Source organism: Myodes glareolus, chromosome 13 (assembly GCF_982192425.1).
Source record: "Myodes glareolus chromosome 13, mMyoGla1.1, whole genome shotgun sequence".
Lineage (NCBI taxonomy): Eukaryota > Metazoa > Chordata > Mammalia > Rodentia > Cricetidae > Myodes > Myodes glareolus.
The window spans coordinates 62,965,605-62,979,555 of NC_142038.1; positions in this window are offsets into that span (position 1 = coordinate 62,965,605).

Genomic DNA, 13,951 nt, shown 5'->3' on the forward strand with positions numbered 1-13,951 from the left:
TCCCTGCCTGGAACTGGATGCCTTCATGGCCCGCCATGGTCTTAGGGCCCACTGTCCGCCACTCTGGACCTACAGCGTTTCTGTCACTGCGCCCCTCGGAGATCCGCAGCATTTTATTTAAACCATTACAGGTTCTAGGATGACAATTAGGGTAGTCGCTAATCTGATTACAGGAGAAGGCTAGTTCAGGCACCCTCTCTACTATTACTAGGAGTCTCAGCTGGGGTCGTCCTTGCAGAGTGCGTATTCTTAGTTTAACTTGCTTTATGTGTATGTCTGTGTACCATGTGCATGCCTTGTGCCCCCAGTCCCCTGAGACTGCAGCTACAAATGATTCTGAGCCACCATGTGCATGCATGTTGGGAACCGAACCTGGGTCCTCTGCATGAGTAGCAAGTGCTCTTAACCACTGAGTCACCCCATCCCTAATGATTTTTTTAAAATACTTATTTTATTTAGGCACGTGTGTGTGTGTGTGTGTGTGTGTGTGTGTGTGTGTGTTGTCTGTTCGTCTGTCTGTGAACCATGTGTGTGTGTGTGTGTCTGCAGAGGTCAGAAAGGGGTTTTGGATTCCCTGGGACTGGAGTTACAGATGCTTGTGAGCCATCATGTGGGTGCTGGAAACAGAACCCAGTTCCCTTGCAGAGCACAAAGTGCAATTAACCACTGAGAACTCTCTCCAGCCCCTTGAACTGACTTTAGGTCGTTGCCTATTCAGAAACCATTTAGTGTTGCCAAATTTCCTGACATCCCTGCCTCCCTCCGACACATTCAGTTACAGGATATGGAATTGCAACCCATTATAAGGAGGCTGTGGTCTAAAGGCAGCTGGGGTGCATCCATAGGTAATTCCTCCAGAGGGCGCTCTGCTCACAGAAGTCTGGCTCCCTCAGCTTGCATTGTTGCTCCCAATTTCCCAACTTCGTGTTCTCCTTTTATAACTATTTATTATCTATTTTTAACTCACTAAGACCAGTTAGTGCAGCTGATGTATACATGATTCTAAGGTCATTCACTGTGGCATTTTGAACCAAATTTCCACTCTGGTCCAGGTTGGCCTGGAACTTTCTGTAGCCCAGGCTGATCTGAAAGTCATAGCGATCCTTCTTCCTCAGACTCCTGTGTGCCTAGAATACAGGCATGATGCAGAAGACATGATGCAGAAGACATGATGCAGAAGAAGCGTGTGCTTAAATAGAAACTGTAACTCAATGGAGCCTTTGGCAAACACTGGTTCACCCTCAGAGTGCAGAGTTGATATGAATGAACAAGATGTGAGCAAGGAAGAAAGGAAGATGGGTTCTCCTTGCAGCACCTGAGGACCTTGGAGATAATTTGTTGTGGGAATTCATTCAGCCAATTAGCTTTTAGAATACTGGCCCTTTGGGCGTGGTCTGAGGGACTACATACGCAAGGTAAGATGTAAGAAGAAAGGTACTTGCTGTCTTGCTCAGCGTGAGAGAAGACCCAGGAGAGACAGCGTGGGATCCGCGGGTTCAGCGGAGGCTTCAGCCCTTTCTCTGTACTTGTGAGTTTGCCCCTTTCCATTGCAACCTTTTAATAAATTGGTTATTATTTACCTTTGTGTAATTACTCAATAATAATCCTCCAGACATCTCCGAGAACAGGAAAAGCCTGGTTGTCTCCCCCCTTTTAAAATCGGGGAAACACTCACACAGGCAAACATCAGCATCCCACGCGAAAGTGGGCACACTTCTGAACATGCTCAGCTTAGCAATGTCTATTACTTGTCTGGGAATACAACAGGGTGGGGAATTTAGTACCATCATTTAGATGACAGCTGACAGCTCCGTGCTGTCACCTTCGGCAGCCTGAGGCTGTTCCCTTAATCTTTTAGGGACCGCAACTCAAATGATGTATTCATAGCCTAGTCCTTTGGAAACAGAGTTGGAAATTTTATTAAAGACGGTCTAATATAGAGAAAGAGTGGTGCTCAGAAAGAAAGTAAAACACACCCGAGCTTCAATCATTGATAGTATTATACACCTTCAGAGAAAAATCAACCCAACGAGTAGGTTTCCCTCTACAACTTTAAGGTGTGACTTTTTAATTAGTATTTTGAGTATAGAGGTGGATCCACCCCACCTGGACCAAAGGTCGGAGACTTCAACTCTATTCCTTATATCATGTTAATCAAGTCTGTTGGCTCCCCGCCCCTCTTTTGGAGTGAAGTATATAAGTGTGTGGAAAATAACCGCAGCGGCTCAGTATTCACTGAATGTCCTTCCCGGTGCTGCTCTGTGTTTCTGTCTTATTTCTCTCACATCTCTGTTCCTTTTGCTGAACAATTCTAATCCTCATGCTCCTACCCTGGACTGTGCAAATTTCGCTGAGGCTGGACCCTGGCACATCCAATTCCCCTTTCCGCTGACCTGACGCATCTTTTGGACTCGTCTTCAATGAAATGCACAAGAAATGTTGAGCTTGTTCCCTTCCCATCCTCACATGTCACAGTAGAACTTCTTCTGACACCCCAACTCTGGGGCGGGGCCCTGAGAGTGAGGTATCTAGGAAGCCTGTGGTTCACACTCTGAGAAGTCGGAACAGCCTGAGTCTCTCTGAGCGCTCAGGGCTCTGTCGTGCGGGAAAATTCTCCTGAACTAATGGAAGGTCACATCCCCAGGACCCACAGGGCACCTCCCAGACACCATCTCCCAGATTCCCACAGATTCTATTCTTAGCAACTCCAAGAGGCCCAGCTGGGGAAGCAGACTAGCAGGGCTGTTGAGGCTGGGCGCACACACAGCCTCAAAATACAACCCTAGGAGGCCAGAATGTGCCACCTCAATATAGTGCTGTGGTGTATTCTGAGTGGGTTATTCTGAGAACTGCAGAGACACAGTCGCTCTGAAAAGCTGTTCTTTCCTCAAAAGGCTTTTCTGTGTGTGGAGGGCAGCTAGTTCAGGAAAGCAGGTGTGTCAGAAGAGGGCCAAAACCTGTCTACACAATGAACCAACCCTTCTTCCCCAACCCCCTCCACTTTCTCCCTTTTCCCACAATTCAGCTGGTGCCCTCTGCAGGATCCCATATCCAGTCCTGTTCTCAGGAAACCTCGATCACCTGGACCCTCTTTGACTCTGCTTTTTGGGGACTTCCTCTGCTTAAGTATGTAATAACACACCAGGAATTTTTGTTTGTATGTTTTATGCCAGTTTAATTTGTAGCAGACAAAGAACCCGAAGGTAGAGTTGAAGTCACTTCCCCACCACCAAGACAACACTCCTTCCTCAACACCCACAACGTGCAAGCTGACCTGGGCTGTGTGCTTTCAACTCAAACAACTACCGCTTGAAACCTTAAAACTGGCACTTCCCCTTGGTGATTGAACGTTTAACAATGTAAAAACCTCAGGTGGGCTGAGGAACTCTGGTCAGGAGAGTGGCCTTCACTAACAACACCTGTGGGCTCTTAGGATCCAGGAGCTTCATAATAAGCATGAACGAGCCTCCCTAGGTGTACACGTTGAGATTTCCGTCGAGGAGATCTGCAGATGGGATCTTCCGTACCAAAAGTTCCATCCTGCAGCATCCTGCAGCCGTCTCCGCTCCCTGCAATCGCTCTGATTAAAGACTAGCTTTGCTTCTGAAAGAGGCCAGTTCTTCATAACATGTTGCCTGGATCAATTCTGATCTCACAGTGGTAACCAACACTTGTCTAGTTGAACTAAAGACAGATGTGGTGGTGCACGCCTTTAATCTCAGCACTAGGGAGACAGAATCAGGCAGATCTCTGTGAGGTAGAAGTCAGTCTGGTCTACAGAGTTCCAAGACAGCCAGAGTTACACAGTGAGACCCTGCTTCAAAAAACAAAACAAATAACAAACACCCACTCAACCAGAAAAAAAACTCATGCCTGGCACTGGAAACCTAGCTCACTACCCAGGGTTAGTAAAGTCATCGGACTTGAAGGAGAACCTAAAAACAGCACTAAACCAGCATAGCATCCCTAGTTACATTGAAATATTTGTTCTCACACCCACAGATAAGTGTAGCTTCACCCCCATCCCCGGAAACTTCTCTTTGCAACAGAGACTGCTACAGGAAACCACAAATGATCAAAATGCAGACTTTTGGAGCCCAGTTGCCATTGATACATCTATAACAATGACCGCACTTAAGGCTCAGGGATCATTGTGAAAGGGGGAAGCAGAAAGATCGTAAGAGCCAGAGGAGCAGAGGCTTTGCTCTGAGATTGTGTCTCCTAGAAATGTCAGAAGCGACATCCATGAAGTTCCACCAACATGGTTGCCTAAGCATGACCTGAACAAGGATGACACCAACAAACATGCTAACATGGAAAAGTCATGAGGCCTCAACCCTACACAAAGAGCTACAGGTAACTAAGGAACACAGAGTGGAAGAAATAGTCTTCCCCAGGGAAGAGCACACCAATTGGTTATCCAATACCAAATGGCCAGCCCTGAAAACACATATACAAGTAACATACAGACTGAGCAGATTATATTTAACACACACACACACACACAGTGGTGATTTAAAAGAAAATGGCCTCCATAGTGGTACTAATAGGAGGTATGGCCTTGTTGGAGGAAGTATGTCACTGGGGGATGGATGGGCTTTGAGGTCTCCTATGCTCAAGATACACCCAGTGACACAGTTCACTTCCTGTTGCCTGTGGATCAAGATGGAGAACTCTCAGCTGCTTCTCCAACATGTCTGCCTGCATGCAGCAGCCTTGTCTCATCATGATAATGGACTAAACCTTTGAAACTAGAAGCTACCCCAATTAAATGCTTTCCTTTCTATGTATTCCACGGTGATGGTGACCCTGCAGAGCAATAAAACCCTACCTGAGACACAGGGGACAAAGGGAGTCCACGGAAAGGCCTGGAAGTAGGAAAGAGAAGCGGAAATGATGTCATTTTACTATAACCCCCCAAATTTAAAATTTATCTAAAAGCACTGGGGCTTCTAAGGCAGACGCGCTTCAGGAGAATAAATTGAGGAAGTGCCTTTGCCACCTCCCCAGGATGCCCTCCTGGGAGGGGACACATCATGCCATGGACTGGTCATCAAAATTCTCCAGGACTTGGGCCTCAGGAGAGGCAGGATGTATCACGGCAGAACCCAGCTCCTCACGTTAACCTACTTGACCCTCAGCTTCCTGCCCCAGCCTGAGACTCAGAGGACAGGAAGACCCAAAGCCATCACCTTTACAGGGACTACCTTAGGCTATGAGAGGGAACTCCACAAACTGTCAAATGGCTGAGGTCTTGTTGAGTTTACCTGGCTAGGGAGCCATCTTGGGCGCCTCTCTAGGGAAATTCTTAGGTCCTTTTCGCCTGGCGAATTGTGTTTGGGCTCGAGGGTCCCCATCCTCTGGAGTTGAGACAGTGCACTTCAGGCATCCTGTTTGCCTTTATTTCTTCTGAGATCCAAGTGAACCTTAGTGGCCCTCGTGAGACAGGAAAGGGGACCGACCTCGTCCTGGGGTGTAGGGTGGCATGCTGCATTCCCAAAAGCACTCAAATGTGTTAAAATAACCATTAGTGTTAATGGTAGGCTATTTTAAGGTCACCTTTCAATGTATATTTTCTTGTAAATAAGCAAAAAGGGCAATTTGACTTTCTAAATGACAGCTGTTGCTCTCTGCTGCGGTTCTGCTGCCTTAAGAGAAAGAGTCGCTGCTAAAAGAGCCACTGGGAGCCTTCAGTCAGCTCGAGGGCCTTTCTGAACACTCTACAGACACCGTGGGGAATCTCCACAAGGACAAGAGTGTGTACTCTGGCTCCAGTTGGGCCGATCTTAAGCGTCTGTGATGGATGGACTTCCCTGCGGTCATTTCCACCCAGACCAGAAAAAGGAGCACTTCACCTGGTGGCCCAGCAAAAGGACTGTTGTGACTTGTGGGTACAAAAGAGACAATGTCACGCTTGGTGAAAGCACAGTCCTTCATCTGCATGAAGGTCTACTGGGATTGCCGCAAGACCTCGCTGCCTAAGCAGGCTGCTTACAGCTCTTGGTGACTCAGCTGGGCGACACTTTGGGGGGGGGTGTGCTGCCGCTGCTGCTGCTGCTGCTGCTGCTGCTGCTGCTGCTGCTGTGTGTGCGTGCACCCAAGTAGAACCCAGAAGCCTGTCTACCTCCATCCCTCTTCACCTTACTCTTTGAGACTTGGTCTGTCATTGGACCTGGGCTTTACCATTTTGCCTGGGTTGGCTGGCCATTGAGATCCAGGAGTCCGCCCTCCTCCTGTGCTGGGGTTATACACTTGTGCTACAGCACCTGGCTTTTATGTTAATGCTGGAGGTCTGAACTCAGCTAGCAATCTCTCTAGACATGAAAACAGTGGTTCTCGACCTGGGGGCTGAATGAGATCATCAAAAACCGCAGGTGTTTACATTGCAATTCACAACAGTAGCAAAATTATAGTTATAAAGTAGCTATGAAAATAATTTTATGGTTGGGGGTCACCACAACATGAGGAACTGTATTAAAAGGTCGCAGCACTAAGGAAGGTTGAGAACCATGGCCTTAAAGGCATCTTTTTTCTTTCTTTCTTTTTATTAAATATTTTTTCATTTATTTTATATACCAACCACAGTTTCCCCTCCCTCTTCTCTTCCTGTTCTCTCCCCACACCTCCCATTCTCTCCTCCTCTGTTCAGACAGGGGCAGGCCTCCCATGGGAGTCAACAAAGCATGTCATACCACGTTGATGCAGGACCAAGCTCCTCCCTCTGCATCAAGGCTGGGCGAGGCATCCCTGCATGGGGAATAGGTTCCCAAAAGCCAGATCATGCACCACGGACAAGCCCTGATCCCACTGCTAGGGACCCCACAGAAAGGCATCTTGAGTGCTGCTTTCTTGCCTGGCTTTGGCATTAGTCCAGCAGGCTGAGCTGGTGACAGCAGAGCCACTGCTGGCCCAGTCACGGAAGAGGTAGATCCAAGATGTACAGCTGTACAACCTGCTAGGCTCCGGAGCTGGGCACATCCTCCTTCTCGAGGGCTGATGTGTGATCTGAAAGCTAAGGAGCCACACACAAGATGCAAATGTGAGATGTGGGATCTCCATCCCCTCTTTATCCAAGGAGCCCATTCTAACCACCAGATGGGACCTCAAGGTGGACAAAGGAGGTTGAGGAGGAGGAAAACAGGTCAGATGATGAAACGTGAGCCCGTGATACCAGCCACTGCTAGCTCTGCGCCAGAGGAACAGACAACGGTACAGGCAACCGCTAGACGGAGGAAACGCCCAGGGATGATGCCCCGCCCCCCAGAACCCTGAGTGGCTAACACTGTACTCTCAGTCCGTGCCAGACTTCTGGCCCACAGAACTGTGTATAATATGTTTGTGCTGGGTTAACCTGGTTCATTGGCCACAGACAAAGAAGAGATAACAAGGTGAAAGCCCTAAGCACAAAGATATGATGCCAGGGTTCATGAAGGAGGCTCTTCAGAACATCTAACAGCCATTCTTGGATGGGTTCCAACCTCGGGAACATTAACCACATTTACAAACATTCAATGCCAGGGAGATAGGGCTTCAGGCAAGATGGAACAGGTACACCCCTCCCCTACCTGTCCTGCTAACCCTCAGACCTTCTAATAAAACAAGAGGGAAGGCATCAAAAGGTGGTGAGGGACTGGAAAGGTAAGGAACAATGCGGTGGTAAATCCTCTGGGCTTTTCTGTCCTGCTGCTTCTGCTTTGTGTATGTGCACTGGGTGCTTAAGAAGTCTGCAAGCCTGAGACACCAATGAGGATAACAGCATCTCCAAGATGAGTTTAGTGAAGGGACCGAGGAACAGGCAGCCCAGCAAGCTAGGCAACAGAGAACGATAAACAAACACAAGGCAGCTGAACACCACAGTATGGGGTGGGATCCATGACCCCATTTTACCCGTTGGTAAAGGTCAGAAGGGGGGCCTAGACTTTTCTCCCTCACCTGAGTATGATGGGCCACACTCCCATCCTCACCCAGGAAGGTGAGAGATAGCCACAGAGCGTCTCAATTTTGATTTGGACCCAGTAGAAATACAGTTCTCCTTGGGGTTTCAGTGGAAGCTGAACAAGGAGACTTCTATGTCCACTGGCAAGGTGAGAGACTCATGCTAGCCAGCAAGCTTACCACGATGCTGTCTCTGTGCACGCCTGTATTAGTCAGCTCTCCTGCTGCTATGATAAAGACGCCCTGGCAAGGCAACTTAAGGTCATTTTGGTTGACAGTTCAAGAATGCACTCACTCCATCATGGAGAGGAAGGCATGGCAGCAAGGGCCTGAGGAGGCTGGTGTCGCATCGCATCCACAGGGGTGACACGGGGTGGGCTCAGCAGCGCAGTGCAGAAGACAGAGGAAGATGACCAGTGAGGAGACCACGGAACAGAAAATACCCAACAAGGCAGAGGACAGCAAAGCTGATGGAGCACAGACGGAGCTTTAACTGTGATGGGAGCAACACTGTGCTCGTGGACGTGTGGGCTGGAAACTGTTAAAGAAAATGGCTGAAATACCTCAAATTTGGCAAAAGAGAACATCCTACAGAGTTTAGGAGCTGAGTGAATCTCACTCTAGATAATCTTAACGAACAAAACAAACAGAAACACCAAAAATGAAAACAACAACAACCAAAAACTAAACCAAAAAAACTTCATAAATTCACACCAAAATAAAACATTTGAAAAACACACAAAGAAAAATTTTCTTATTGGCAAAAGAATAATGACATCTTGTCTACAAAGGAAAATAATTCAAAGGACAACAAATTTCCCATCTGAAGCCAGAGGTCAGAGGAAATGTCCGACATTTTTCAAGTGCTAAAAGAAAGAACTGTCAACTCAGAATTGTGTGTCCAGTGAAGATATATATGCCTCAGGAATGCAGGGTGGGTAAAAGTTCGCTCAGGCTGAAGGTAAACAAACTAAGGGAAGTTGTTGCTCATAACTACCTAAAAGAATGGCTGTAAGAAGTTACTGGCACACAATGGAGACAAAGAAAGAAGGAACCTTGACACTCCCTCTACTCCCACACACCTGACTTCACACAGGGCACCTGCCTGTGGTCCCAGCTGGAGGCAGGGGTGAGTGGAGGCTGCTTGAGCCCAGGAGTTTAAAGCCAACCAAGGTGACATAGTAAAATTTCATTATAAAAGGCAAACTATAAATGGTCAAAGATCTGAACTTACAAATCAAATCCACAAAACCCTCCCAAGAAAGTGCAGGATTAAATCACTGTGATTTTGGTTTTGTCAATCGTTTCTGAACTATGACCAAACAACAACCAAAACAACCCCTACTATGTTAAAAGTTAAGACTCATGGTTATCATGACATCATGAAAACAAGGTGGCTCAGCAGTTGAGGAGACCAGCTGCTCTTCCAGAGAGCCCAGGCTTAAGTCCCAGCGCACACATGGTGGCTCACAACTGTATGTAACTCCAGTTCTAGGGGTGCAAGGCACTCTTCTGGCCTTTGTGGGGCATTCAAATGATGCGCAGAAACACACCCATACACATAAAATTGTGTGTGTGTATGTGTTTGTATGTGTGTGTGTATGTGTTTGTGTGTGTGTGTGTATGTGTTTGTGTGTGTGTGTGCATTTTTAAGAAGCCCATCATAGGAAGTGGTACCTGCAACACCACATTGAAATGAACTATCCAGAGCAGGCAACCCTACGGAGGGAGAAATAAGATTAATGGTTTCTTAGGACAGAAGAAGAAAGTGCAGATTAGGGTGAGCTAAAGGAATGGAATTTCTTTTTTGCAGTAATGTCATAAAATTGAAAGAACAATTCATCGTATATGAGTATGTGAATATACGAAGAATGAAGCTGAAAACATTGTAAGAAAATGAAAACTCCAGGGCTGGAGAGACTGTTCAGTGGGTAAGAACATGTGTTGCTCCTGCAGAGGACCCAAATCCAGGTACCAGCACCCACACCGGGTGGCTCACAACCATCTGTAATTCCCACTTCAGGAATCTGATGTCCTCTTCTGGTCTTTGTGTACACTTACACTCACATGTACCTATGCGTACGTGTGCACATGCATGCACAGGAACATGCGCATACTCACGCGTGCGCGCGCACACACACACACAAATAAATCTTTTTAAAAAGAAAGATGAACATCCAATGTTATTACAAATGGAAGTCAAGAACTAGAAGATAAGAGAGAGCAAAGGAAACCACAAAAGAAAACTACAATGTCAGGTTTAAACCTGATTAATCAAATTCATTGTAAGTGACCTAAATACAACAATAAAAAGAAAGACTGGCTTGTTGAATTTCAAATTATCCTAACTATATGATAGAAGAAATTCGATTCTCTATATGCTGAAGGTTGAGAGTAAAAGGATGAGAAATGATAAACCACGCAGACATTAACTGAACCAAACGTAGGACTGTATTAACAATCAGACTTCGGGAACAGCTGTGTGTGGCTAGGGAGCTAAGTATGTTGACACATGACTGTAAACCCAGTACTTTGGAGCCTGACACAGTAGGATTTTCCCAAGTTCAAGGTCAGTTGGAACTGCACAATGAATTCCCAACCGGCCTGGGCTACACACTGTGAGAATCTGTGTAAATACAAAGACTCCAGCGCAAAGAAAATTCCCACAGACATACTGGACCATGAAGAAAGGAAAGAGTCACTGGAGCCGATGTGGTACACAAAGCACATGTTCACAGAACAGCATATGTTCACAGATGGCTGCATTATATATTAATGCACCAAACAACAGAACTGCAGAATTTATGAAGCAAAATGGACAGACCTGGACATAGAAACAGACACTCACATGTATGCCCAGAGACTTGACATCCTTCCTGTGGCAAGTCAAAGAACAACAAGCCTGAAAATGAACAAAGATTGAAGCATCATCCAACAGATTCTACTGGCATCTCTGTAATACAGCACAATGCATATTCTTTCCGAATGCCTGTGGAACAGTAGCCAATATAGATCACACAAACCTCAACAAATTTAAAGGAATTAAAACCATACAGATTTGCTCTGTAACCATATGGGTTCAAAATAGAAATCAATATGGGAGAAAAGTGGGAAAATATTCAACTGCTTGAAACTATGTGACACATTTCTAAATAATTCATGGACCAGAGAAAATATCAAGAGCAACTGAAGAGCAAGAGTAAGACAATGAACAGAGTGGCAATGAAAACAACACAGTAAAACAAGAGAGAAAAGCAAGGCCCAGAAGGGAATCCACAGCAACAAGAGCTTTGCAAGAATGAAGCTCCCACCTTGGGGAACCAGAGCACAGTAAGCCCAGCAGAAATCAAACAAATGAAATAATAACAACAATAGAAAATAGAAACCAATAGAACTGAAAAGTAGAAGAAAATTTGTACAACTAAAACAGATTCAATGAAGAGATCAATAATACTGACACACTTCTAGCAAGCTAACAAAGCCAGCAATATCAGGAGTGAAGCAGAAACCATTACATGCTCTGCAGAAATGAAAATGATTGCAAGGGGCTTCTATCCAACCCCAGAGACAACACTTCAGCAACTTAGGTGAAGTGGACCGATTCTTCAGAAAGTACAACTATCAAACACATTGAGCGTGAAATAGAAAATTTTAATTTCCCTGTAATTATGTAGGGAAACTGAATCTGTTGTTTAAAAATACCATAGAGAAAGTTCCAGAGGAAGACCCTGTGGAGGCAGAGAGAGGCAGAGAGACAGAGAGCTCCAGGTTCAGAATTCTATTAAATGTCTGAAGACTTCTAAATTATTTCTGTTCAATCTGAAAATAGAAAAGGAGGAAACAGTTCTTATTTTATGAAGTCAACATTAACCACAAAATCATAAAACAATAAACCACAGACCAAGATCCCGTGTGAGCCCCAGAAAAAAATGTCAAGGGAAATCTAAAATAGAAATACTGATTTGAGTGACAATAAAATCAAACCACAAGCATATCAGAGAAAACCAAGGCGGTCTGAGATACTTAACAAAATGTTGGTAATCCCAGTCCACATCCATAGACTCCTACACCAGGTTTTCACAGGGCTATTCCAGGGACACAGGCTGATTCAGAACCTGAAAGCCAGGCAGTGCAGCCCCTAACTGTATTAGCTTCACATTGCTGCTCTAACAAAACAGCAGCTTGAAGAAGAGAGAGCTGGCTCAGCAGTTGAGAGCCCTTCCTGCTCTTTTGTTCCCAGCACTCGTAACAGGTGGTTCCAGGGGACCCAATGGTGTCTTCCGCCTGTCCATAAGAACCTGAATGCATGCTGCACACACAAACACACACAAATAAGTAAATAAGAAAATAATTTTTTAAAAGACAAGTTGATTAGTGGGAAGTACACTTGAATGCATTGGCACAGGGAACCACTTCATAAATACAACTCCGGCAGCACAGACACTGAGAGAAACAATTAATAAATGGGACCTCCTGAAACTGAGAAGCTTCTGTAAAGCAAAGGACAAGACAAAATGACAGCCTACAGAGTGGGAAAAGAGCTTCACTAACACCACATCAGACAGAGGTCTGATCTCCAAAATATACAAAAAACTCAAGAAATTGGACACAAAAAGATCACATAATCCAATTTAAAAAAATGGAGTACAGACCTAAACAGAGAACTCTCAGCAGAGGAATCTAAAATGGATGAAAGACATTTAAGGAAATGTTCAACATCCTTAGTCATCAGAGAAATGCAAATCAAAACCACTCTGAGATTCCATCTTACACCTGTAAGAATGGCCAAGATCAAAACCACTGATGACAACTTATGCTGGAGAGGTTGTAGGGAAAAGGGAACACTTCTGCATTGCTGGTGGGAATGCAAGCTGGTACAACCCATTTGGATGTCAGTGTGGTGATTTCTCAGAAAATTAGGAAACAACCTTCCTCAAGACCCAATAATACCACTTTTGGGTATATATCCAAAGGATGCTCGAGGACATGTGTTCAATTAAGTTCATAGCAGATTTGTTTGTCATAGCCAGAACCTGGAAACAACCTAAATACCCCTCGACATTTAGAATGGATAAGGAAAATGTGGTCCATTTACTGAATGGAGTACTATACAGCAGAAAAAATAACGACATCTTGAATTTTGCAGGAAAATGGATGGAGCTAGAAAACATTATTTTGAGTGAGGTAACCCAGACACAGAAAAACAATTATCTCACTCATGTGTGGTTTTTAAACATAAAGCAAAGAAAGCCAGCCCACAAAACACAACCCCAGAGAACTTAGACAACAATGAGGACACTAAGAGAGACTTAAATAGATCTAATCTACATGGGAAGTAGAAAGTAGAAAAAGACAAGATCTCCTGAGTAAATTGGGAGCTTGGGGACCTTGGGGGATGATTGAAGGGGTGAGGGGAGAGGCAGGGAGGGGAGCAGACAAAAATGTAGAGCTCAATAAATATCAATAAAAAAGAGACAAGTTGATTGTCTTCCAGTTGTGGAGATCATTAATCTACAAAGACCTTCACTGAGACGAATCAAGGGATCCACAGGGCTGTGTTCCCTCCTAGAGGTTTTAGAGCACAATCTGTCTTCTCACCTTCTCCTGGCTCCTAGGGCTGCTTGTGTTCTTTGGCTGCTGGCCTCCTTCCATCTTCAAGGCCACTTGAATCATGTCTGTCTGACAGATGATACTGCCTCCTTCTTCCACAGTGAAGGCCATGATTATACCGGAGCTACCCAATCTGAGATAACGTCTCCATCCTAAAGTGGTGTACTAGACTCAGCTCCACTCCACTGGCTCCAGGGACTAGAGCACAGCCATAGGAATGTCATTATTCCACCTGTCATGCCACACCCTAGGACTGACTCTCTGTAACTCTCTCATGCAAGGTCCCTGGTCCAAGATCCCCCTTAAGTCTCAGATCACCTGGCCCCAAGCCCCAGATCCAATCTGCATCTTGTCAGCTCGAAATCCTCAAATGTCATTGCTCAAATCAAATGTGGGTGGTGCTTCA